Source organism: Cibotium barometz, chromosome 3, assembly GCF_041138505.1.
Source record: "Cibotium barometz isolate CiBa-2024 chromosome 3, ASM4113850v1, whole genome shotgun sequence".
Taxonomy (NCBI): Eukaryota; Viridiplantae; Streptophyta; class Polypodiopsida; order Cyatheales; family Cibotiaceae; genus Cibotium; species Cibotium barometz.
The window spans coordinates 57,196,513-57,220,876 of record NC_141048.1 but is presented as its reverse complement, the minus strand read 5'-3'; the positions used below and the strand labels follow the sequence as shown (position 1 = coordinate 57,220,876).

The window sequence follows — 24,364 nt, the reverse complement described above, 5'->3', positions numbered from 1 at the left end:
GCAAAGTCAACACCCACCAGCTGGTTTGAACACGACAAAAATGGTGTGGGGTAGGGAGCGAGGTTTCACACTACGTGGACGGTCACCTTTTGTCTTCACAAACGAGGGATGAACATTCAATCGGGCCAACTGGCTTGTGCTTGTTCATTTGATGTTTGTGGGTTTCCCACCGCACCCCCGATCGTCGTTTGTGAAGCCATATTTTCCTGAAGGGTTGTGCTAATGGGATCCATAGGTGTCTTAGCACTCGGTCCTAGACGTTCGTGAAAGGGGCCTAATAAGGCCCCAAAATTCCTCCTCCTTTTTTTTTTCCAATAATCAACTATCAACAATAAAGATTCTATGAGTCATCATTGAACCTTTTGGAAACTCAATGTTCTCATGGCATGAAATTAAACAACTACATTTGGCAACAAAGTTTGGACTATACTTAAAATAGGATCCTTCAACATTAATCTCTCTCTCTCTCTCTCTCTCTCTCTCTTGTGCACACACACACACACACACACACACACACACAATGTCGAGTGGGGCTTTTACTATCTCTATGTTGGGTAGGGATGTTGGGTAGGGCATGCATACATGAAAAGATGGCCACCTCAGAGTAATGGTGAACGGAGAAGCCAAAGAAGTGTGTCTTAGCGCACGAGGAGGTTGGAGAAAGATACATCCATAGCGGGCAAGTGGGGCATTCTATTATGATTCTTCAATGCTAAGGTTTAACTTAGAATGGTGTCCTAAGATACCTTGTAGAAAGTATCTTAGGCTATTAATTAACACCGGCACTAGCGAGTATTAATTAATACAGAAGACACCGACATCATCAAGGTTAATAGAGGGTTTAGAAATAGATTTTATCTTACTAGATCCTAATGGCTCCTTTTTAAACACAAAATAGCAACTCTCACAAAAACTATTTGTTTCAAACAAAACAACTTGCGAGCATGCAAAAAATATGAGGAAATAATTTTGGTATTCATCCTAGTAAACATTTTAGCCCTCATAATTCATGAATTGAGCCCTATGTGCACAAAGAGTAACACCGGCACTAGCGAGTATTAATTAATACAGAAGACACTGAAATCATCAAGGTTAATAGAGGGTTTAGAAATAGATTTTATCTTACTAGATCCTAATGGCTCCTTTTTAAACACAAAACAGCAACTCTCACAAAAACAACTTGCGAGCATGCAAAAAATACAAGGAAATAACTTTGGTATTCATCCTAGTAAACATTTTAGCCCTCATAATTCATGAATAGAGCCCTATGTGCACAAAGAGATATGGAGTTGGATTTTGAGAGAGAGAGAGAGAGAGAGAGAGAGAGAGAGAGAGAGAGAGGTGCATATGGAACTACAGATGCTAGAGGCTGCAACTATTTTTGCATGGATATGGCTATTTTTGTTGTTATGATTAACCTTAGAGATGGAGAATATTCATCCTAATAAATGGATTAAACCAATTTATACATTGTGTTTGTATATGAAAAATGCTTTGCATTGGCATACACAATTATCACTTTTCAATGTTTTGCATTGGCATAAAGTACACAATTATCACTTCCAATGCTTTGCATTGGCATAAAGTACACAATTATCACTTTCCAATGCTTTGCATTGGCATAAAGTACGCAATTATACTTTGCATTGGTATAAAGTACACAATTATCACTTTTCAATGCAAGAGTACAATTTCTATTACTAATAGAATAACACTTTTTAAATATAACTGACCTTGTTTTTGTAAAGTTCTCCATTTTATAAGGTACATGCACATTTCAAGTAAAAAGCACGAATGGGGAAAATTATTAATATTAAATCTATTGAATAAGGATTCAGAGTGAGTTATATAGCTGGATGGTCAAATGTTTAATCTAGCATCTAGGCTTCAAAGAGAGATGGGCTAGAGTGTAAAAATAATTTATGCATGCTACCTTTGACATATGTGCTATTGTGAGCAAGCTTAGATAGTGATCTCGAAAGACATAAAGACATAGGATCATATGCGTTAAGACGAATAATCTAAATATATAATGTGGTGAAAGTATGAACTTGGCACAAAGAGAGATGGAGAATAATTTCAAATTATTGATTGCAAATTGTTGTTAGAAATGATGCATTCTACCTTTGACGTGTGCACTATTGTGAGCGAGCTTAGATAGCGATCTTGAAAGACACAAAGACAGAGGATCCTATACATTAAGATGGATCATCTAAATATATGATGTGGTGAAAGCTACCTAACCAATCTATGTGTAGGCCGGTTTATGTCAGCCACCCTACATTCAGTCTAGCTGGACCTAACCGACTACATCACTTGACTAGGGTAATAATACATTAAACATAAGAACATAGGTCTTAATGCAGCTTCTAGACCCATTAGAGGTCATCTGGCGTGCCCAAGCGGGGCCCGATCAACCCCCTAAAAGGATAATGTGTCCTCGGAAGATCTTCTTCTACTCGATATGGGTATATCATCCTGCACTTAAACGTAGCCTACTTGGCAAGGTGCCAAGCCTACTTGGCAAGGTGCCAAGCCTACCAAAAAAGACTCTAAACCATTCGACCACATATGGCCTCATCTCGATGTCCAAGCCAAGCTTTGCCACCAGGGCATCCATGCTACTTTATGACATGATAGCTTCTCCTCATAAGGGGGCCTTATAATGTACATCCAGCCCCTATAGTCAATTGAAGCATTGATATCCACACCCCTCTTGATATCCACTCATAGGTGAACTACCTCCTTGATACAACACCGAGTCGATGAAGATCTACTCTAGAAGATCTCTCCCAGCAACCCCCCAATATCACCATAGGTGAACTACCTCTCGGTACAATGTTGAGTCAATGAAGATTCACTCTAGTAGATCTCTCCTAACACCCCCCAAATGAACTGCCTTCGGTATAATGTTAAGTCAATAAAGATTAACTCTATAAGATCTCTCCCAACACTCCCCTCAATATCCACCCGACATAGGTGAATTATCTCTTTGGCACAATGCTAAGTCAATAAAGATGCTATTTAGAAGATCTCTCCCAAGAGCCTCAATCAATCTTCGGGCAAAACTTTGCTATCTAGGATATATGGCATTATTTACTAATGAGTATATCCTTGATAGGCTTATCAAGGGTACACTCATTATTTACCAATAAGTATACCCTCGATAGGCTTATGAATATTTACTAATGAGTTTACCTCTGATAAGCTTATGAGTTTACCCTAGCTTATGAGTTTTTACCTTGGCTTATGTTAACCACTTCATAGATTAATATGGTTTCACCTGCCCGACTTACTATAAGGCACTTTGCCATCTTACCTTATCAAACGGGCACTTAGCTTTTGTAAGACAACATTGAAATATATAAAATAGTTTTATCATGTGCTTATAAATAGGGAAAGTCTACAAACTCCATGTGCATAGTTGCTTAAGATTAATAATAGAGCGGTCCATTTTTTAGTTTATCCAGCCTAGTAGTTATTATATATAAGTCATTTTTTACAATAAGCAATACATAGTGATTCCCTCACAACAATTTGCTTGTGAGCTCTTCTTTTCCCTCTCTCTTGCTTACATGTATGCCATTGAATCTTGCATGTTTCTTCTGAGATAGAAATGGTTGTAGGTTGTCTTCTTATATTAGCTTCCCCTTCATTCCTCGCCTTTTGTGAGGGACCAACATGAAGGACCATCTCTTGTTGCCTCCATCTAGGCATTAAGAGCTCTCCCTACACCCCATCAAGAAAACACATTCTAGTGTGACAACAAAGTGAGGACATGGTAGACAAGCTAACACACCCACATAAGGAAGTTGCAATCTTGTTAACCGAATGATACATGCTTTAGTAAGGCTAAGGTAAGATCTTGACTTGAACATATTTGGCACCACTCCTGGGGACTAGCCTAGGGCTTCCATCCATCAATCTATTCCAAGCTATTGGAATCACCTAATATTGCTTCGTGTTGATTAGAAGGTCACACTCTAAAAAATATACGATTTGGAGTCATTCAATGTGTTTAGTTTTTTTTTAGTCATTCGATGCGTTTAGTTATTTCTTTTTTAAATTTTGATTTGAAGTTTATTTGTATTAGGGCATTCTAGCTTCATTTATTGAAAGGACAAAGCCCTAATTTCATTGGTGATTTACATGAAATTGGAGCCCAAGAGATTTAGATTTCATTGCTTTGAGCTAAGGAATAGCTTAGTAATTGTGATTAGAGTGGAATCCACTATGAAACTCCAAAAACATGAGCTTTGTTAGGGTGGATTAGGTGGGACAATTAATTGTGTTCATGCATTTCATGTTTTTTTTTTGTATTTTTTCATGCATTGTTTCAATTGGTAACTTAGAAGCATGTAAATCCATAAAAAAATGCTTAATTACTTTCATAATAATTATTATCTAGGATTAGGACTATTAATCACCCCACATTAAGTCTAAAAAAACTTCTAAAACGAGACCAAACCAGCTCTTGGGTTGGGGATGCGAGCCCATAGTCCCATGCAAAAAGTCATGAGCCTGGACACGTGAGCCTAACCTGGACGTGAGCCGTGAGTGTAGACACATGAGACGTGCACCATGAGGTTGGACATGTGAGGTGTGAGCCTGCACATAGGCATTTGGGGGAGGAACAAGAAACATGAGGAAGGGTAAAGAGCCAATTTCTAGGACTACTTCAACATAAAGGTATCCACGAGAGCATTCTCATAATATGTCCTCAACCGCAACAATGAGCTTGCATCCTCAACCGCAACAATGAGACAAGTGATCCCATACCCTAAAATAGAGGGTTTCGTTCAACCGCCTCTTTATGTCCCCTCGTTAGGACGATGGACAAGTACCATTGGAAAACTGCATAATCCCACCTCGTAGGGCAGGTGATCCCATACCCTAAAATAGAGGGTTTTGTGCAACCGCCTCCTTATGTCTCCTCGCCTGGACAACAAAGGACAGGTACCATTGGAAAACCGCATAATCCCACCTCATAGGGCAAGTGGTCCCATTCCCTAAAATAGAGGGTTTTGTGCAACCACCTCCTTATGTCCACTTGCCACGTGAATATGCAAAAGACATGTTGAGAGTGGCACTTGAAATGAGAAGGGGGGTTGTGACAAACATAGCACCTAGAGACTAAGAACTAGACAAAACCAAGCCAGTCCACATCTCCACATCTCAAGGATGATGACCAAATTTGATGGAATTGGAGATCCCATTTAATACCTAGAGAAGTTTGGCCAAATTTGCAAGTCCATGGGACGGATTGATGATCCCACTCAAATCTATTTTATTCATTTGGACTTTGCCTTGAAGGCAAATCAAGCCAGTGGTTTAGGTCACTAAACCCACTTGAAAGGCCTGCTATGAGGTCTTGAGACACACTTTCACTGTGAGTTTCTCACCCAATGGAGCAAGATGGACCCCCATTACACAAATCTATAACCTTAAGCAGGAGGAGGAAGAAACAATGTGGGATTACATTGATAGAACCAAGTATCCCCATATGAGATGCAACACCCACGAAAGACTGGGTTATTTATTGCTCATGGATTGATTTATGATCGGTCTTAAGAGCAAGAGGCTTCGCGACCATCTCTATAGCTCTAGGTACTATATCTTCGATGAGTGCTTCCACGAGGCAATAAACCTAGTGAATAATCTGCAAGACAAGTCATGCACCTGCCGAACTAAGAGATAGGGGAGGCATCATCCAAAGACTCATCGGTCAAGGGTGCCCAACCAGCGTGAGCCAGAGTCCTAGTAAAGACATGAGCATGGACAAGTTGGCAAACAATTTGCTAAACTATTCAGGCTATTAGTGGCAAGGCCAGCCCAAAAAGGGTAACCTCAAAGCTAGTCCTAGCTCCTCATGTAAGACACCCACGCCTATTCCCACAAAGAGATATAGTTTGGTGCACATTCTATCATTGAAATCATACAAGTACAGAGTGTCCAATGTTGAGGCCTATATAACAATAATTTTGTGCTCATTGCTAGCAACACAAGAGCCATGACATAGCTTACTACTGATACTACCAAGGAAGCCTAGCAAGGTGGACTCCGTCACCACAACATATGCTCCCCACACCAAGGCAACCATTGGCCTTTCTAGCCCCACAAATCATGCCTCATCAGGCACAAGCTCTAGTTCCTACATATCAAGATCCCTTACCATGAGGTATGTATTGTTGACAATCCTACTATGGGATTTATCATGGTAGATAAACATATATTAAGCATAAAGATTAAGGTGGATTAAACCACACAAGAAACTCCATGACGAGAGAGAGAGAGAGAGAGAGAGAGAGAGAGAGAGAGAGAGATTTCACACTCAACAATAGCTCTCTTGCAATATGTTGTAAACCATACAATGATATAGGCCTTCTAGCCTTATCCCACTTTACACATCATCATGCCATGTGGCACTCCCTTTTCCACATTCTTTTATGTGGCTCTCACCATTCACACATCTTATGTGGCATTCTTATCTTACCACAATATCTTCTTGCACCTCTAGGGTGGGTTTCCACACACACTCAAACACCAAAGGTTACATCTCTCAACACCCCCTCTTGGTTGAGGTGTTCTACAACTCACCCATCATCCTTACAATGCAGCATTGCATAACCACAAATGTTGCCTCTCAACACTCCCCCTCAATGCGGAATTGGAGTGCTTTCATATGCGGCTAGCCAAGTCTATACCACCCATGCATGTTTAACCATGTCATGTGTGTGCACATACCAAGTCCGTTTGAGCTTAAAGCTCGGGCGGAGCCACCCTTGTTTTTGGACATGCACATCTAGGATGACAACCTAACCCATATGTGCATCTAATCTCATGCACACCAACACAACACACCCAATACCCATTTGAGAGCAATGCTCTTGGGCAGGGAACCCGTGTGACGTCATTTACTTGTACAACTCGTCTCAAACCAAATAGTCGCGAGACACACATGCATGCACATTTGCTTTTAAGCTCTACATGGCTTGGGTAGGAGAACCCTCATGCAATTGGGTGATTACAAATCTCATTTTGAACTTTCAATGTGCTTGGGTACGGCTATCCCCTTATACAATGGGTGAAAAATCCAATTTCAAAGCATTTCGCTCAAAGTTTTAACTAATGAAGGTGTGTGAATCCTCCCTTAAATTAAATAAGGCTCAAGCCCAATAAGGATATCAAATTATCCTTTTTGTTTTGTTGTAGCACGTTGATTTAAATGCTTCTCTCGCTTTCATTTGCATGCCAAACAACACGCAGCTTGCCTTGACTACGCCTGCCATTGCTAACTGTGTCTGGACCCATGTGTCAGGCATTTTACATGACAAATTCAGCTCGTCTGCGCCACATTGTTATGCGCCTTGGGCCTTACATCGTGTGGCCATCATCTTCTTCTCGACTCGGGTTCTCATATGTGGTTGCTAAGCCACTAAAATTCACAGACAGGTCTGCCATAGCTAGAGAGCTTGCACTTCTATGCAACTGCGATTCTCTCTCATACTCTGAGATATTCCATGCAGCAACCTCTTACGGGTGACTGCACCCATAGCGACCTCTTGCCTTCTTATCCTTGCTCTACTGGCTCTTTCTCTATATGGGCTGTGGTGGGTCTCTCCTCCACCACAGTGTGAATCATGCAACTGGATCCACTACTTGTTCCGTTTGAGTTAATCCAATTCTAGGATTAACAAGAGCTACCACCATTATCTTACATCAAGGAGTCACCATAGATACACCAAAGGGTCATACATTCAAGATATGAAAAACAATAGTGTCCAAAACTACAACTTGGACGGGTACCCGTAATGGTGTGACAGAGTATTTATGGCAATTCCCACTTCAAGAGTGTGTGGTAGTGTGACACAAAGTTCGGGTACTTCGGTCACTTCTTAGAATCAAAACACACTTGTATGAAACCTCACAGCCTCCTCACCTCCCTTTCTCTCCCTAGGTTAAGATAAAGATAAACACATCACTTACAAGAGGATAAGATACATGGGATTTGCTTTTTGATAAGAGATTAAGAGGAATTAATCATTATTAAGAAGAAATAATGGCCAAAAGTCTATAAAAACAGAGATACACAGAGAATTACAGTTTTAAATCCATATAGACTGTACAAAAGAGGATTACATAGGTACGTAGAGTTTGAAGAGAGCTTCGCTATAAAAACTTTCGAAAACGGGCAATTGAGTGAAACGTTATGAGCATTTTACTACAAGACTAAAACTGTCAAAATTTGCCTAAAAGTTAGCAACTTTGGGAGAAATTTTGATCATCAATGAAGTAAAGGATTAAGAAATTAGTTACATGAGTGGAAAGAGCATATAAAGAGCTTCCTAGCCATATGATCAATTTTAGAAACCGATACCCGAGTGAAGAGTAATTATCGGTTGAAATTTGGGTATTAGACCACAAAAACCGCACTTCCCTCTCTTTGCATGAAACCTCAATTTTCACATAGCCTCTTGCCTTTCATCTCCTTCATGATTCAAGCTAGAGGGTAAGGGTTAACATTGCTCAGTAGACAATCGTAAAGATTTACCTATTGTCCCCAAAGTCTTTCCACATGCTCATTACCGCTAAAACCATTGGTACCTCAAAAGGAGGGCGACAATAAGGCAAGGGCTACCTTAAGAAGTCACAGGCCCACCAAGATAATAACTCCTTATCCCACTTATCATGAGAGGTCCAAAATTGGGTTAAGCATGAGGAGCTAATGCTAAATGAGACATTCACATGTAAAGAGAGTGTTTGAAGATAAGAGAATGACAATGACACAAAATGCTCAATTGAGGAGGCTTCATTCATTTCTTTGAAAGGGAGAGGAGGGCTCCTTTTATAGGTGGAGAATCACCCTCTCTTCCATTGTTACAAATTACAACATAAAAATCTTCAACCCTTCAGTGACATAAGGGTAGATGTCACCATCAATTGTCCTCTTAGGGCTAAGTCTTCTATTGATTATTAGATTGAAGACGTTTTGACTTTGAAAGTGTGATGAGATAATAGCCAAGTCTAAGTGGCATGTAGGTGGAGATCCCACTTACACATGGCAAAATTATCCTCTTCCATGTAGGCATTCTAAAGAATCTTTTCCAATTATGCACCTACACACACACTCCTCCACATGCTCTCCACACTCCCCAACTTGTAGCCTTATGGTGAATACTATATTAATAATACAATTAAAATCCATGTGAGCATGAAGGCCCACTTTTATTTTCCACATCACTAGCCTATCTACCATACCAAAGTATTTATCAAGCATACTTGTGGCATTTACAATGTGTGCACCCTAAATCAAGTAAAACCATTACATTTGAAGATAGAATGCTGTTATTAGGGTACCTGCCAAGCCGCTGCATCACCACGTCGTTATTCCATTGTGGGCGCGCCGCAATCTTCTTGGACAAGCTTCCACCTTATTACCATTGAGAAACCATCAAAATATGTATCAAATTGAAAATGAAAGATATCAATTTTTCATGTCACATCTTTCCCCCCCAGCAGATCCTCCATGCTTGTCTTGGGAGTTTGCTGGCCATGGTGCTCAAGGGTAAAATATCTTTAGTCGCCGGTACTCATTGGCACGTCCGGGAACCTCCTGGCCACTTGCATCCTCTAGAAGATAGGTGTTATTTTTAAACTTTTGATTTATCCTGAAGGGGCCTTCCCAGCGTCGAAGAAGCTTCTTATCTAGCCGTTTCTCCACATGGCCATCATACCTCATGACTAAGCTTCCTTGCTTGAGTTCTGGCTTCTTCTTCTTCTTCGTGAGAGTGTCATGCCTTGCCTTGCGCTGTTGTTGTGCAGTATCCAAATTTTAAAGTGCCTGAAGTCGCCTCTCATCCAAGGTCTCCAGTTGTACTAGGCGTTGGGCATGTGTTTCTTCTTCTCATTATTCAAGCGTGCAAAAGATGTGCGAAGGCTTGTGATTTCCAATTCTATTGGCAAAATAGCCTCCATTCCATAAACTAACTGAAAAGGTGCGAAACCAAGAGAGATTTTGTGAGTTGTCCTATAGGCCCATAGGACCTCTGGCAAATGCACATCCCACTTTCTCTTCATAGTATCCACTAGCTTAGACAACGATCCACAAAGCTGTCCATTAGTTTTTTCTACTAAACCATTACATTGGGGATAATAGGGAGTTGACATAGCATGCTTTATTTTTAATTTCTTCACCAAAGCTTCAATCAAGTCATTCCTGAAAGACCTCCCCCCATCCGTAAGGATTTCTAATGGACACCCAAATCGGGCACATATGTATTCCCTGAGAAAGGATGCCACACCCATTGCTTCATTATTGACCATGGCCTTTGCTTCTGCCCACCTTGTTGCATAATTTGTGGCCACCAATATGTAATACTTTCCATGTGAGGAATGAGGAAGTGGGCCCACAAAATCTAATCTCCACCTTTCAAATGGACCATATGCTGGGATAGGGTTTAAGGGTTCGGGAACCAATTGCTTATGCCTATATGCATGGCATACTTCACAGCTTCTGCACCACTCATAGACATCTTTGCTAAGTCGAGGCCAATAATAACCTGTGTTAAGGATCCTCCGAGTTGTGCTGGCTGAGGCAAAGTGACCTGAACATTCATTCCATAATCCTTTTAGATTATTCCAGGCTCACTACCCTCCTAAGAATCTTATCCTTACCTTGCTTGTAAAGAACATCCTCTAGAATTGTGTAAGGATGAGCTTTCCTTGTAAGCCTTTGCTTCTGTTGAGGATTCAATCCAGGAGGGAAGTATCCTGTATCTAAATAGTGTTGAACATCTTGGAGCCTGTATCCATTAATGTAGGAGGGAAGTATCCTGTATCTAAATACTGTTGAACATCTTGGAGCCTGTATCCATTAATGCAAGAATAGCTACTTTGAAAGAAGCCAAAGTTTTAGTAACCAATTCATCAACCTTTTGATTATCCTTCCTGTTAACATGCACAAATTTACAAAACTCAAAAGCTTCTTTTAACTCCATTTCCCTTTTATATAATTCTTGGAGATTAGGACTCCTTGCCTTATATTCTCCTTTCATTTGTCGGATGACCAATTGCGAATCCCCTTTAACCTCTACCTCTTTCAGTCCATCTTTTATACAATCTTCTAATCCCCAAATTAATGCATTGTATTCAGCCACATTATTTGATATAGCCTTTGGAAATTCCCTACCCTTGGCCCATACCTCTTTTCCTTTTGGATCAAATAAAACTATCCCCCCAGCCCCACATTGCCTGGACGGGCTAAAGGCTCCATCAAAATGCACAGTGAAAGCAGTTGGTTGTGTCTCCAAATCTTCATATACTTCTTCCTTTGTTCCTATTCCTTCTTCCTCTTCCTTCCTTTGTAAGCAAATCTGCAAGAGAGGCCCTAGTGGTGTTTTCTGTAATAAAAGTGAAAGAGAATTCTTGAAGCTCACAAATCCACTTTGCAAACTTCCCTCCGGACCAAGAATTGTAAAGAAGGTTGAGATGTGAGGAAGAAAAAAGGGCGAGGTAACAAGTATGACCTGAACTTCTTTACTACAAAAACAAGAGATAAACCACCTTTCTCCATTTTACCATACCTCTCCTCGGCATCAGTGAGTTGTTGGCTTGCATAATACATTGGTTGCATACGCCCTTGCTCTCCCTTTTGCAAGAGTATAGCACCCACTGAATGTGATGAGATACTTGAGTTCACATAAAAGTCCTCCCCCCACCTAGGGGGCTGCACAATTGGACTTTGACTCATGCATTCCTTGAGCAAACAAAAAGATTAAATTTGATCGGGCCCCCATTGGAAAGAAACATTCTTCTTTGTCAATAGATTTATAGGATACATCTTCTCAGAGAACATGTCAACAAAGCGTTGGTAATACTTTGTTTGACCCAAAATCCTCCTTACCTCCCTTACATTGGTAGGTGGTGGGAGGGCCACAATTGCCTGCACCTTCTCAAGATCCATCTCTATGCCTTCTTCTGAGATAACATGTCCTAAGAGAACCACCTTCCTTCGTGCCAAGCGGTATTTTCCAGGATTAAGACACCCTTTTGCATCATCAATACTTTGCAAGGCCAACCTCAACTTTTCCATGTGATCCATGCGGCTTGAGTAAATGCAAAGATCATCCAAAAAGACCCTTATAAACTTTCCCAAGTAAGGTATAAATACCTGACTCATGAAGCATTAAAAAGTTGTTGGTGCATTGGTCAAGCCAAATGGCATCACCCTATAGGCATACACTCCCCAAGGGGTGATAAATGAGGTTTTCCTTTGATCTTCTTCACAAATCCGGATTTGAAAAGTATCCATCACACTGAATACAACTCATGACCTGCAACTTGATCAATCTCATCCACAGTTGCTAACTGCCATTGTAGCATTTTCTCTTTGGTGTAGCGCGGGCAGTTCAGTCCGCCACCATAGCAACCCTCACTGCTTTTTGCCCATAGCTCCTATGATGTTGCTTATTGTACGAGGGCTAGCCACAGCTAAAGCTCCTCCTTTGCTAGCACGTCTTCCCTTATCTACAATCGGCTAGTTTGTTCTCTTCCTTTTGATGGTCTTGGCAGCACTTCCTATGCTTATAAGTTGCACCATGTATCTTCCTCCACTTGTTTTTCAAGGGCTTGCTTTGGCTTACATGGAAATCTCCCATTAAACCTTTCTTACATAGAGGCAAACTCACCCTGCACGTCTGACAAGTTCTTTTCCAACGCAATCAGCAGTTTAGCTATTTCATTTTTTTTTCTTTTTTTTTTTCACTTGTTGGACAACTTCAATGCTCCCTACGCATGTCTGAGCCTTGCTTAGGTGATTTCACTTACATATTAGAGCTCTCCTTGTCTACAATGACGATTCCAGTACTGCCATACTGTAGCCTTTGCTTGCTGCAAATTTCCTGTTTCTTCTCTTGCCATAATTCTTTTGTGTTGCCAGATCCCTTGGCAAGATGTACCTCCCTCTTGAGGTACTCAATCACCATGAACATGACGATTGTGAGCTCCTCGATGAGCTCCAAATCTTGCATCTTGCATGACTTTCTTCATTGCTTGCAACCAAACAAGGGTAGCTTAAGGTGAAAAAACGATGTGTGAAAGCTCCAAATGGTTCCACTAAATTATGCCCATCTTTTATGGTGAGCAAAATTTTGAGCTTTGATCCTCTCAATGGGCTCCAGTACAAGCTTCAACCAGCTCGTCACGGCTTGCGACCAAGTTGACAAGCTTGCACCTTCAAACTGGCTCTTTGCAAAATGTAAGAGCCATGGGAACTTCTCATCCCATAAATTAGCAACCCTTCTTTACATTGATCATTCTCTCATACTCAAACTAAAAAATTAATGAGGCAAATAATCACAAAATACCTTCTTTCGTAATCTTCTTGGTAGCTTCCTTGTTGACATCAAAGACTCCATAGCCTTCATACTAATTGAAAATCCTTATTTCAGCTCATCACGGCTTCCCACCAAGTTGACAAGCTTGCACCTTCAAACTGGCTCTTTGCAAAATGCAAGAGCCATGGGAACTTCTCATCCCATAAATCAGCAACCCTTCTTTACATTGATCATTCTCTCATATACTTAAACTAAAAAATTAATGAGGAAAATAATCACAAAATACCTTCTTTGGTAATCTTCTTGGTAGCTTCCTTGTTCACATCGAAGACTCCATAGCCTTCATACTTATTGAAAATCCTTATTTCAGCTCATCACGGCTTGCCACCAAGTTGACAAGCTTGCACCTTCAAACTGGCTCTTCGCAAAATGCAAGAGCCATGAGAACTTCTCATCCTATAAATCAGCAATCCTTCTTTACATTGATCATTCTCTCATATACTTAAACTAAAAAATTAATGAGGCAAACAATCACAAAATACCTTCTTTGTTGGTAATCTTCTTAGTAGCTTCCTTGTTGACACCGAAGACTCCATAGCCTTCATACTTATTGAAACTCCTTATTTCAGCTTCTTTGATGATGAGCAGGCTCTCCATGTTGTAAAACTCCCATTCGCAACTCTCTTGGGTGGCTTCTTTGATGTTGATGGAAGAATTCATAGTCTTCATATTGCTAAAATCTTCATTTTTCAGCTTTCGTGGTAGCACCATAATCTCCAAATATCCATGAGAAGTTTTCAATAATGATGAGTGTGTATAATTTTCTTATAAATAGAAATGCTAAAATAGAAAATATACTTAATCAACAAACCACAATCTAATGTACAGATTATTAAACCATGATCAAGAGCCCATCCTAGCTCTTATACCATGGTGACAATCCTAATATGGGATTGATTATGGTGGATAAACATATATTAATCAGAAAGATTAAGGTGGATTAAACCACACAAGAAACTTCATGAATAGAGAGAGAGAGAGAGAGAGAGAGAGAGAGAGAGAGAGAGAGATTGCACACTCAACAATAGCTCTCTTGCAATATGTTATAAACCATACAATGATATAGGTCTTTTATCCTTATCCCACTTTACACATCATCATGCCATGTGGCACTTCTTTTTCCACATTCTTTTATATGGCTCTCACTATTCACACATCTTATGTGGCATTCTTATCTTACCACAATATCTTGCACCTCTAGGGTGCAGTCCCACACACACTCAAACGTCAAAGATTACATCTCTCATGTATAGACCCCTAAGTTGCCATATGCACCTCCGATACTACCGCCCCAACCAGTTCCTCCAAGAACCACACCAGTACAATAGTACTCAATAACTCTACCCACCCGCAAAGATAAAAAAAACTCTACCTGCAAAGATAGAAAACCATGAACAAGAGAGTTATGAGAGTAGGTAACTCCTACAATAGTGCTCAATAACTTTTCTTGTGAAGATAGAAAACCATAAACAAGAGAGCTATGAGACTTTAACCAATAAGACCCATATGAGCAGCAATAGTATGATCTCTATAGGTATCCTAAATGGGGGTTTTACAAAAGAGAGCCTTGAACTTAGAGTTTTCATGTTGTCTCGGCATAAAATTAGAGTTTTTCACAACATAATACATAAATACATCCCAATCCCAAAAAATGCATTCCATAAATTCTTTAGTGCAAGTAACTTTATCGCCTTGAGCTATACAATCCATAAATACATCCCAATCCAAAACAACGCAATCCATAAATTCTTTAGTGCGATGAACTTTTATCTCCTTGAGCTATGAATTTTATTTCCCAATACAATATTTGTGACTAACATTACACTGCCAATTAACCAACTATAAAGTGTAAAAGGCTTTAAAGATTGTTGACTCCCCAAGACATTGCAATATGTAAGAAAACCACACCTAAAAAAAGCATAAGACCCCTCTGACAGGAATGCCATTAAAAAAAGTGCGAGTCACCTGGTCGCGTGTCTCACTCTCTACAACAAAGCTCCTAGTCATTGGAAACATCCTCGGACAAATCTCTGCTCCTGCCTCTCTGTCATAGTTTGGGACAGGCTTGTCCCCCACCACGATAAAAAAGGCCAATTGTAAGGTCACACACCTGCAATATCATATCAATCATGTAATTACCAACTTACATAATGTATCCCTACAATGACAACGCAAAGACTCTAAGAAATATAACCTCCTTACTTTGTCACCTTGCCAAAGTGTTCGGCAAGGCATAAAGTGACCAAAAATCTTCATTCGCAAGAAACTCGGCTGTAATATCCATCGTGCCCTTGACAAGGGAAGTGGAGAAAGCATTCCAATCTGGCACATCTATTGAAAAACAATGTTGCAACCATCAAGAGAGTAAACAATAAAGCATACTCTGTCTAATGGTTTCAAGCGAAGTACCATTAAAGCACTCACCACGCCCAAGACCATCCACCAACAAAGACATCGAAAAATCGACAAATATGAGTTATGCTACTTATTTAGATGGAACCCCATGATAGCTATAAGTATATGTCATGTTCGAGCTCAAGAAACTTTTAATACTATGAAAACAATTACATATAGAAATGAAGTGTTATGAAGAGTAAATATTACACTTAAAAACCCAAATATTTTATCACTTTCAAAACAGGGTATCATAAGAACCACCTATGTCGAGCAAAATAATTAATACACTGAATATCAGTGGTGTACTGGAAGCCTTCAAAAAGACCATTTGAATACCATGAAATCAAGAATATCTTTGTCCAAATTCATTGTCTAGAAAAGATAATATCCCATACCTGTTTGTCGTGTAGGGGGATGCCTTTTTGAGGGTTCGAGAGTGGAGTCGTTCACACATGACAACCCCTCACGAACTATGCAAGACTCAAGCACACTTGACAAGCCTCCTAAAATTGTACTATCTTCCTCTCCTACATGTAATTGCTTGCCTTTATCATGTTTCTTTTTGGATGCTTTTTCAGAGGTTGTAGTTTCCACATCCTTCTTGCCCTTCTTTTCATTCTTTGCACCCCCCCCTTTGTATCCACACCTGTCTTCTTTGCAATGGGTGTTTCCCCAAGGGCAAGAAACCCTAGTTCCACATATCATGTCATTCATAAATACTAATTGAAAGCATTAAGAACACATAAAGGGTATAGTCCAAAAGACCTGAAACATTAGAAGTACTCACTGTCATGCAACTCACGCTCTTGTTTGGGGATTATGTCAATGGGATAATCTATCCACCAACAAGGACAATGTTCACACTCCCATTGCATGATTCCTCTCTCCAAAATGGTGGGAGAGAACATGGTAGCCTCATCTAAAGGCTGCATCCACTCTTGAGCAGCCAATGGCATGGCTTTAATTTCGTTCTTAGCCATGCAGTCATGGACCCATCTACAACATATAGAGATTTTATTCAAGACACATCCTTTATGTCTCTATGACAAGAACTCAATATGAAATGGATTATGATGGTAGAAAATTTATTTTTAATACCTGTACACTAGTCTTTTGTGCTTGATGGTTGTAATTTTGGCATAGATGTGGAGTCTCCCCAACTCTTGATTTCAGCAGTAACAAGTAAATGACGGTAGGCTTGTTGGATGTGGTTTCTCCTTTGCAATTTGAAGAAGGCCTCAAAGGTTTTTGGCAATTCTATGCCCTACATCTCCAATATCTGAACAAGAAGGCAACACTCACCATACATGTGGGCCCAATATGCTTCCTTTCTCATGTAGTCTCTGAATTTCTTATAGTCAGCAAAATGTGTTGATTGTGGATCCTTTGCCTTTGTCAAGCTCATGGTGGTGAGGAGAATTTTCTTTTTCCTATGCATCAAAACTCAAAGAGAGAAAATGCAATTAATCCACTTGAACACGTCACAAGACCATAATCAAGCTCAAGCTAAAAAGATCACATTGTAAATTGTAGAGCTTTGGGAGTAATTATCCGCATGCTTTAAAACAAAGAGAATAAATGGATACCACTTGAGCGGTTTAAGAAGACTATAATCTATTACTAGCTAAGAGGACTTGAAAGAGTAGATACCTCTCTGGTGCTGCCTTTGATGTGCACAAGCAATAGAGCTTGTCTTTTGTAATTCCCATCATGCTTTTATCATCCCATTTGAGCTCATATCGCAAGGAAAAGAACCCCTCACCATTGGCGGGATTTGCAATGGCAAGGTATTTCCAACCTTTTATCTTTTATATTTTCTTGTTCCTTTTTAGATGCCAAATCCATGGGCACCTCTAGCTCCAACCTTTCCCAATAGCTTTAGGCGAGCCTCTTCTTTTGAAAGAGCAAGACTAAGGTCCTCCTACAGGGTGATATTTAATGAATGTTTACAAAACCAGAATAACTCAATAAATATTGAAAGAGAATAGAGAGAAGAATTACCTTCCACACCAATTGAGAGCTGAGGCCACAAGGATAATTATACCATGGCCGCACCGCACATTGGCCCTTGTCTCAATCTCTGCCCAACGTCGTTGAATGGGTGTCATGTACCCAACAATGCTCTCTTTGTTAGATATCCCAAACTTTTGACACATGTATATCTCATGGCCAAGAGTTGGTTTCACATGACTTCTTGTGATGCTAAAAACAAATGAATAACCAAGTCAAATAGATTCATATACTATACAAGAATGAAAAGAATCAAATAGCATACATACAAGAATAGAAAGAAACCCACATGTTTGTAGAATCTAGAGCTAACAAGAGCTCTCCTTCCTTTTTTTTTCTCACAATTGAGAAAGATACATCGAACTCGCACATGATAATCAATTTGATTAGACCATGCTTAACACAAAAATAAACACAATGTTTAGGTTCACTTGAAACTAAAAACCCAAAAGAGAGGTACATGTTCCAATACTAACCATCTTTCACTCTTTTCATCCATGTCTTGTAGAGGTGGTTTTCATCCCAAATAAGGAACTTCATACCTTTCAAATTTTCCCACTCTTTAGGTAGTTCTGCTTCAAAAGCATCATTGACTTGTCTCCACCACAGGCCCCCAACTATCCAAGTCTTGGGGAGTAATTGGCATACGCTTCCCAAATCTTCCATTGAGAGACACCATAAAGGATCCCATGTTTTTCATGTAGGCAGCATTGTCAAATGTGGAAACAAGCCATGTAACATCACTTGAGGCTTTCCTAATCGCTTCGTTTGATACAAGCCGACAAAGAGGCACTAGTGGTGGCTCCACCTTACGCTTATCATAAAAGAATGAAAGCACTTGACTCATCACACCCCCAACTATCCAAGTCTTGGGGAGTAGCTGGCATACGCTTCCCAAATCTTCCATTGAGAGACACCATAAAGGATCCCATGTTTTCCATGCAGCATTGTCAAATGTGGAAACAAGCCATGTAACATCACTTGAGGCTTTCCTAATCACTTCGTTTGATACAAGCCGACAAAGAGGCACTAGTGGTGGCTCCACCTTACGCTTATCATAAAAGAATGAAAGCACTTGACTCATCACACCAAGGGAAATTTTCTTACCCAACACCCTTGAATGAGACTCTTGATTTTTCGTAGTTACATTTGCCCCATCCTCAGACTCCAGAAGAGAGGCCGATTTTGTCACTAGTGAAAGTGTCTCCTCATCACTCACCACATCCTCATCTCTTGATTGGTGTGGCCACATGTACTCTAGATGAGGCCTCTTGTTCAATAGACCTTCGGCCAATGGATCCTAACCGTGAGCATGCCACCACCTGTATATAGAAAAGAACCTTGCAATCACCCACGTCATACTATCATACAATGAACCATCCAAATCATTACTGTATTACCACCCACAATGAACCATAAAACCATCAATCATAAAATCTCTATTAATGCACGTCCGCCACGCTTAGACCTCTTGCCTCCTTGTTTGCTTGCATTACGTTTTGGAGCCATAGTGCAAAGCCTGCAAAATCAAAGTGAGCCAACATGAGGCACATAGAATTTAGTATTACATAGTATTTAAATGAAAGAGTATACCTTCATATAGAAGGAAACTTACACTCCCATACACATGTCTCCCATACATAGACTCTACCTATACACTTACACACCTACTCGAGACATACACACATATGTAATTGTCATATGTCTCTACCTCCCCCATGGTACATCTTTTGCAACTCCTTTGCTCCTCCCCTATGCCCTCATGTCTCTATCCTCAAGCTATGGGATCATACTCCAATTTGACCAGTTCTAATAGCATGTGACATGTGTCTCTATAGTGTGAGCTTGAGGAAGTTCTCTTTGTAGAATAACCATGTGGTGTGGGTTTCTAATCTGGTGATTGATCTCTCTGTGGGAGAGGGGAAACAAGACTACAATCAAAAGATAGCAAGTCATCAATGTTTAAGGAATGTGAGGCGAATCAGCCCTTAACCTAGGCATACCATGACCATGTTGCACCCTCTACTTCCAACCTTTGTGAGTCCGCCTAGCCCATGTGTCGTACTTTGTTGGTTGGCCTGCTCAACTACCTCCTCCTACCCCCATATAAGGGTAGATCCAACCCCACTCATGACACCTTTCATGCATTGCAGCCCTCAGCTCTGGCAACCGCCAAATAGCTCACCACCAAGAGCAGGAAATGCAAGCAAGAAGAAGGGTCATCGATCTGTGTGATCTTCTGTGGGCTACACCTTAGCAGCCCACAAGGAGAAAATGCAAGTTCCTTTAGTTTAGTCCAGTCTCCAGAAGTTCTCAAAGCAATGCGTGTGTGAGCCTTTGTCTCTAAAGTGAACAACACACATGTAGTTATGTACTGTGTCGTCTTGGGAAGACTTCCCAGCAACGGTGAGCCTCTGAGATCAAGAGAGACTAGCAAGAAGACTAGATGAGGAACTCCAAAAAAGGATACTTGTGAATGCTTGTTCATTCAAACTTGCAATGCATTAGTAGTCTTACAATCAACCTGCAGTTTGTCTCGGCACAACACTCATGCAATGGTACTTGTTTGTGCCATGATTGGGGACATGAGTATAGGGAGGTTTTGGGTGGTGTATCCTCATTGTGGTCACTTTGGCTGCAGAGTTTTTCAGTGACACCAGCCTCCAACAGGGGTAGGCTGCTGGGAAGAGACCCTCAATGTTGAATAAATAGATAAATAGTTCCAAACGCATCAAAAAAGGGGGGCTCCTAGAGCTCTCGAAGCTCTTGGAGCCCCCCTTTTTTTGTCTATGAACATACTCCTACCACTCATGGGCATGTTTTTTGGTCACCTCCTTATGTCTGGGTGAAGTAATCTATGAAGATTCTCTATGATATGTGTCCTCTTGGTCTTTGTGCGCACGGGTGCTCGAAAAGCTTAGGGTGGGAGACCCCCTTTTTTTCTCTATGTACATACTCCTACCACTCGTGGGCATGTTTTTGGGTCACCTCCTTGTGTCTAGGTAAAGTACTCTATGAAGATTCTCTATGATATGTCTCCTCTTGGTCTCTATGCTCGGCATAGCATATCTCGGTGGTGATGCATCTCCAAGAGAAATAGGCCTATACATTGCTTGTCCTTATAGTATCCATAGAGAGAGTGGGCCAAAACCCCCCCTAAATAGGAAGCGTTATATCTACCTAGTATCCCATAATACACTAGGCATTTACATATGTAATTGTCCTCTGTCTCTACCTCCCCCATGGTACATCTTTTGCAACTCCTTTTCTCCTCCTCTATGCCCTCATATCTCCTATGTCTCTACGTCCCCCATGTGGTATGGATGCCTTGCCCCAAATGCATCAAAAAAAGGGGGGCTCCCGGAGCTCCCCAAGCACCCACGTGGGCGCACGGGTGCTCGGGGAGCCCCCTTTTTTTTTTGTTTATGGATGCCTTCCTCCAAATCATAGGAGTTAAAAAAATATTCAAAAGTGAACAAAGGAGTGAACAAACTATAAGATACCAAAGGATTCAGAAAAAAAAAGGGGGGAGTGCTCCCAGAGAAAAAATAAAACAGCATTCATTTAAAGAAAGGGGGAGCGCTCCGAAAGACAAAAAATAGCTCTTAACCTAGGCATAAGACAAAAAATAGCTCTTAACCTAGGCATACCATGACCATGTTGCACCCTCTAAACAACATTCAAAAACAATACAGCATTCATTTTTAAAAAAACACAGCATTTAGAAAAAAAAAGGAACGCTCCCAGAGCACCTGCGTGCACGCCCCTTTTTTCCTGAATCCAAACTGTTAAAGCTCTGGGAGCGCACGTGCGGGATCTTCTGCTGCTTCTTCGCTTTCTCGCGAGCTCTTTGCTTTCTTCTTCTTCGCTGGCGGCCACAAACATCTTCTTAAGATTGAGATGACGTTTAATAAAACAATGCTATATAGGTTTTATATAAACCAATACTAGAGTATTAGAGATAAATAGTAAAGTATAGTATATTAATTATAGAAAAGTATAGTATATTAATTATAGTATAGTTTAGTGTCTTATTTTTATTATATATAGAATATAATAAAAGGGTATTTTAGGTATAGTGTATTACTTACATATAGTATAGTAAATATTATTACTTATAATACTATATAAATAGTATTACTTATAGTGTAGTAATATAGTGTATTATATATAATATATTTTAGTATCGTAAAGTATATTTAGTATTGTATAATATAGTATTATATAGTGTATTATCTCTGTAGTGTATAATAGAGTTAACGTATAATATTATAGAGTGTATTACTTAGTATAGTAATATACTCTTTACTTAGTATAGTAAAGAGTATTACTTATATTATAATATTATAGTGTATTAATTATTCTAATGTTTAGTATATATATATATTGTATATTTAGTATTGCATAGTATAGTATTGTATAGAGTGCATGATTGAGTATACGTATAGTATTAAAGAGTATTATGTAAGGTGGTCGTTGTGATCTAGGTAGGATTTTTAAGGCCGTTTTGGAGGGTGATTAGGGTCTTCATTATGTGCATTTAAAGCTCTAAAGACCCTCCAGAGAAGAGTGTAGCCCTCCAAACTTGCAGGCCTCCTCCGAACGTGCAATAAGAGGTAGCTATGCTTCACTCACCTCCACATGTAGCTAGCCTTGCTGCCAGTTGGGCAGACTCCATATTAATGGGATGTAGATGGTAATAAAATGTTCTACTTGGATTCATCACTTAGTTGCCACACTACAAAAATGTTCATAGAGCCAAGCTTCTTACTACATCAATGTGACAGTGATGAGAGTCTAGAGTTTGACAAACCAAGTTTTGTTGATCCAGTGTTATCGTCGACAATAGATGTTGAAGACACTCCACCCAAAACAAGAGATGAACTAGATGAGGATTATAAACAAGACATAATTGAAGTAGATTTGGAGGGAGAGGAGGAAATTAAGCGGATTGTTCCTTGGATAATGGGGAATGATAAGGCACAACGCTTCAAGGATCTATTACAGAACTGAAATGGATATGTGGTTGTTGTTGTGACTGAGCTTCCTTTTATGAATACAATGCAAATATTATTCCCTCCACATTCAGGAAAGGGTTCACTCAGTTCAACTATAGATGGAATGCAACAAAGGATTGAAGGTCATTTGTGGATGAGGCCCAAGGTCACCAGCATGGCAAGAGACTGCATAGTTCATAAAAGCCAATGCCTTAGTTCTTTGAAGTGTCTGAGACTTAATTGTTTATACTAATTGAACAATAAAAGGTATAATGATACATACTTTCATGGTTATTTAGATAATCCTGTTTCAAAGGGCATTCTTGCAGTGGAGGATAATCCTGTTTCAAAGGGCATTCTTGCAGTGGAGGATAGGACAAGTATTACATTACTGTAAGAAAGTGGTTTCCTATGTTGAGACTTGTTCTCGCATGATCTATTATGTCTTGCCAAGAGGATATGACATGACAAGATTAATGCTACATGTTGGGGAGCATTTGCACAATGTCCAACCTGGAACATCACTAGCGACCATTGGGAAGGTTAGGAAGCTGGTCAGAACTATACTTAAAATAGACAAAAGTAATGGTCCAAGACGTATCCAAATGATAGTAACAAGACAATTTATTATTGACTCTCTAACTCTTGAGAACACAAAAAAAAAAGGTGACATGAACTATCTAGAGGAGTTCATGCCCATTGTGCAGAACCAAAGGTGAAACTTTAAACTTCTTCTCCTTATTGTATAAGTTTGTGCAATGCTGTCATATTATATTTGTTTTTATGATTAGATTCAAAAGTATTGTTGCAACAGAGAGAAAATGAGAAATAGCATTGGTTGGTGATGGGTATGATAACATTTTGCAACTTAAAAAAAAGTGCATCTTTCCATTTTTCCATGGAAGCCGGTTTCCAGGCCAAGGAGGACCAAATGAGAAATGTTTCGTCTTCAAAAGGTCAACTATAGGCCCTGGTTCAGGAGTTGACCTTGTGAACCGCATGCAGCATATTAGAGAAGGTGACTTGCATAATTCATGGGTGCATTTTGACCACACTCATATAGGATGGATGGGCAACAATGTTATGCTTAGTATACGACCCTGGGTACATGTCAGAATGGCAACAAGGTTTTCTCATTCGTACATCAGAGAGTAACATGACACTTTTTTCCCAGATTGCAACGATTAATGGTGATAGCAATATGTGAAACCAAAGAAGAAGATGCAAAAAGTTGGATCATATTTTGGAAATCACTTAATAATGTGTTGCTAAACTGAGAATGGATTTCCGTCAGCAGATTTTGTTGGATTCATGGCAGACGAAGCGGGAGCCAATTGGATTACAAGAAGAATGGAGTACAATGGAGGCCCAAACAATGTTTTGGAAGGGAGGGAATGATCCTGTCTGTTTCATTGGGAGCAAAGCTTGCATAAGCACACAACAAAACTAGTACCAATAGAGTGAACAGACAAAAACATCTGGAGATGTGTGAGGAATGGTGCTTAAGTCGGACTTCGACATCTGCGTAAAGAAAGCTGCCTGTATAAAAAAATGGTGGAGTGGATT

General features: G+C 40.0%; 1 long non-coding RNA gene across 1 annotated transcript; it reads right to left on the bottom strand.

Annotated features, from left to right (window-relative positions):
* Window positions 1–17,008: 17,008 nt before the first annotated feature.
* On the bottom strand, window positions 17,009–22,479 carry LOC147640292 (uncharacterized). Its single transcript, XR_015269992.1, has 6 exons — window positions 22,437–22,479; window positions 21,554–21,689; window positions 18,091–19,320; window positions 17,793–17,993; window positions 17,442–17,712; window positions 17,009–17,221 (listed from the first exon to the last, which is right to left on the bottom strand). It is a non-coding gene; the product is annotated as an uncharacterized LOC147640292 (long non-coding RNA).
* Between the last annotated feature and the right edge of the window lie 1,885 nt (window positions 22,480–24,364).